This window comes from Rissa tridactyla, unplaced genomic scaffold (genome assembly GCF_028500815.1).
Source record: "Rissa tridactyla isolate bRisTri1 unplaced genomic scaffold, bRisTri1.patW.cur.20221130 scaffold_63, whole genome shotgun sequence".
NCBI lineage: Eukaryota > Metazoa > Chordata > Aves > Charadriiformes > Laridae > Rissa > Rissa tridactyla.
The window spans coordinates 120001-123842 of NW_026529841.1; positions in this window are offsets into that span (position 1 = coordinate 120001).

Sequence of the window (3842 nt, forward strand, 5' to 3'; positions counted from 1 at the left end):
CGCGCCCCCTGCCTTTTTTTTTTGGGCCTGAACGCGGGTAGACCTGGCAGCCCCCGCGCCGGCCGGGGGGGGGGGGGGGGGGGGGGGCAGTTTCCCGGTCCGCGGGTAGACCTGGTGTCCCCACGCGCCTCCCGCCCGAGGGGTCCCCGTTTTTCGCTGCCTGCGGTCAAGTCGCCGTGAAAGGCGGCGGGCAGCGGGGCTCCTCCCCGGTGGGCAGAGCCAGCGCTCTTGGGGCTCGCCGCGGGCCGGGACGTAGTATCCCGTTTTACAGGAGGGAGCGGTGAGTCGCCTCCGCAGAAGGGCTTTAGCGAGCGTCCGCGGCGCTGTCCGGCTCCCGCGGAGGCAGGGCGAAGAGCGGCGGCGGCCGCCGCCGCCACTGGAACGCGCACGGCTGGGGAAGAAGGGGTCGGGCGGCGGCGGCGGCTTCCCAGCGCCCGAAGGGTCCGCTGACGGTGCGGGAGATGACGGGCGTCCGCTGACGGCGGGTTGCCGGGGAGAGCGCGGGCAGGCAGTGCGTGGTAAGCGGAGCTGGTGGCGCGGGGTGGGGGGGGCGGCGGCGGCGGCGCTTTCCTCTCCTCCGCCGCCTGAGCCGGCTCGGGCAGGAGGAGGGAAGCGGTGGGCCGGCGAGTGGGCGGGAGGCTGTGGAGGGGGGCTCCCGCTGCCTTGCGCGCGGGGCTGGGGCGGAGCGGCAAAAGGGACCGCCGGCGCTGCGGTTTATGGGTGCGCGGTGCCCACATCGCCCCTGAGGCGGAGGCTCCGGCGGTGCACGGCCAGAGGGGTGACTGCTGTCCGTGAGCGTTCCCAGGCCTCCCCCACGGTGCCGGGAGAGAGGGGAGTCGTCCTCCCCGTGGCTCGGCTCTCCCCGTCCGGGCTGGGCTGGGCTGGGCTGGGCTGGGCTGGGGGACACTTGCGGTGTGACAGGAGGGTGAGGGCTGTCGCCCCACCGTTTCCATCCCTCCCCCCGCGTTTCAGGCCACTCCGGAGCCGGGAAGAGCTCGTACCCCTCGTCTTTGAACCTCCGCAGCCCGGGTAGACCGGTCGGCCTGTTCTCCAGCCCCACAAACCGGCCCCCCCCCCCCCCGCCCCAAAGCCGTGCCGGGTAGACCTGGCAGATTGAGCGGAGATTGATTTTGTGGGCGTTTTCTTTGTTGTTTTTTTCCTCTCCTCCGTTGGTGTGTAGTCCTCCTCCGCCCCCGCCCCCCCCCCATTACCTGGCTTCGATTCTGTTTCTCGCCGTGCGAAGGAGGGCGGGTGACTTCAGCCGGGCCTGTGACCCGCTCGTCTTCCGGCAGCCCCCCCGGCCCGCGCCCTAGCCGCTGGAACCGGGCCCCGGGAGCCCAGGTCTCACCCCACGCGGCGGCGGCGGCGGCGGTGGGGCGGCAGCAGCAGCAGCTGCTTTCCCAAGGACGGGTGCCACGGGCAGAAGAGCGGCCCGAGGGCCTCCTCCCCCCCCCCCCCCCGACAGGCACAGGTGCAGGCCGGGCAAGGACGCGGCCCAGCGAGCCGGCTGTAACAGAGAAGGCGGCGTTCTGGAGAGCGTTACAAATCCTTTGCATCTCTTTCGGGCGTGCACCGTGCACCCCCGAAACACACCCGCCCCCCCCCCCCCCCCCCCCCCCGGCCCTCCTCAGTCCACCCTCCACACCCCCAAGACCCCGTCTGCCACCTCGCGCACACGTGCGCGCAACACAGACGCGCCGACGCAGACGAGCGCCCCCCCCCCACCTCCCAGGCCAAGACCCCTCACGAGTGGCAGACACGGGCACACACCCAGCCCACCCACACCCACCCCGCGCCGCCCCACGGCCGCCCCACAACTCACCCACAGGCAGGGACCCGACTGACCCTCAAGGACCACACAGGCCTCCGGGACCCCTCTACCCGCCAAGGCAGCCAGGCATCTGGGTCACATCTGCCCCACAAGTACTGCACCCGCGCTGCCCCATCGCTGCCCCGCAAGTTCTCCCCGAGGAATGGCGGGCCTCAGGGCCCGCCGTCTCCCCCCAGGGAAGACAGGCCTGCGGGTGCCCCCGGCCCCACAGCTTCCCCACCAGTGCCCCACAGCAGCCTTGCAAGTGCTCCCCGAGGAACAGCAGGCTTCTGGGTCACATCTGCCCCACAAGTACTGCCCCCACGGCTGCCCCACGGCCGCCCCGCAAGCGCTCCCCGAGGAACCGCAGGCCTCTGGGCCTGCCGTCTCCCCCCAGGGAAGACAGGCCTGCGGGTGCCCCCGGCCCCACAGCTTCCCCACCAGTGCCCCACAGCAGCCTTGCAAGTGCTCCCCGAGGAACAGCAGGCTTCTGGGTCACATCTGCCCCACAAGTACTGCCCCCACGGCTGCCCCACGGCCGCCCCGCAAGCGCTCCCCGAGGAACCGCAGGCCTCTGGGCCTGCCGTCTCCCCCCAGGGAAGACAGGCCTGCGGGTGCCCCCGGCCCCACAGCTTCCCCACCAGTGCCCCACAGCAGCCTTGCAAGTGCTCCCCGAGGAACAGCAGGCTTCTGGGTCACATCTGCCCCACAAGTACTGCCCCCACGGCTGCCCCGCAAGTGCTCCCCGAGGAACAGCATGCCTCGGGCCTGCCGTCTGCCCTCAGGAAAGACAGGCCTGCGGGTGCCCCCGGCCCCACAGCTTCCCCACCAGTGCCCCACAGCAGCCTTGCAAGTGCTCCCCGAGGAACAGCAGGCTTCTGGGTCACATCTGCCCCACAAGTACTGCCCCTGTGCTGCCCCACGGCTGCCCCGCAAGCGCTCCCCGAGGAACCGCAGGCCTCTGGGCCTGCCGTCTCCCCCCAGGGAAGGCAGGCCTGCGGGTGCCCCTGGCCCCACAGCTGCCCCGCAGGGCCCCAGAGCTGCTCCACAAGTGCTCCCCGAGGAACAGCGGGGCCTCTGGGTCACATCTGCCCCACAAGTGCTGCCCCAGTGCTGCCCCACGGCTGCCCCGCAAGCGCTCCCCGAGGAACCGCAGGCCTCTGGGCCTGCCGTCTCCCCCCAGGGAAGGCAGGCCTGCGGGTGCCCCTGCCCCCACAGCTGCCCCGCAGGGCCCCACAGCTGCTCCACAAGTGCTCCCCGAGGAACAGCGGGGCCTCTGGGTCACATCTGCCCCACAAGTGCTGCCCCAGTGCTGCCCCACGGCTGCCCCGCGAGTGCTCCCTGAGGAACCGCAGGCCTCTGGGCCTGCCGTCTCCCCCCAGGGAAGGCAGGCCTGCGGGTGCCCCTGGCCCCACAGCTTCCCCACCAGTGCCCCACAGCAGCCTTGCAAGTGCTCCCCGAGGAACAGCAGGCTTCTGGGTCACATCTGCCCCACAAGTGCTGCCCCACGGCTGCCCCGCGAGTGCTCCCCGAGGAACCGCAGGCATCTGGGCCTGCAGTCTGCTTCCAGGGAACTCAGGCCGGCGGGTGCCTCTGGCCCCACAGCTTCCCCACCGGTGCCCCACGGCTGCTCCTCAAGTGCTCCCCGAGGAACAGCATGCCTTGGGCCTGCCGTCTCCGCCCAGGAAAGAGAGGCCTGCGGGTGCCCCTGGCCCCACAGTTGCCCCTCCAGTGCTCCCTGAGGAACAGCGGGCCTCTGGGTCACATCTGCCCAACAAGGGCTGCCCCACAGCAGCCTTGCAAGTGCTCCCCGAGGAACAGCAGGCTTCTGGGTCACATCTGCCCCACAAGTACTGCCCCCGTGCTGCCCCACGGCTGCCCCGCAAGCGCTCCCCGAGGAACCGCAGGCCTCTGGGCCTGCCGTCTCCCCCCAGGGAAGGCAGGCCTGCGGGTGCCCCTGGCCCCACAGCTGCCCCGCAGGGCCCCACAGCTGCTCCACAAGTGCTCCCCGAGGAACAGCGGGGCCTCTGGG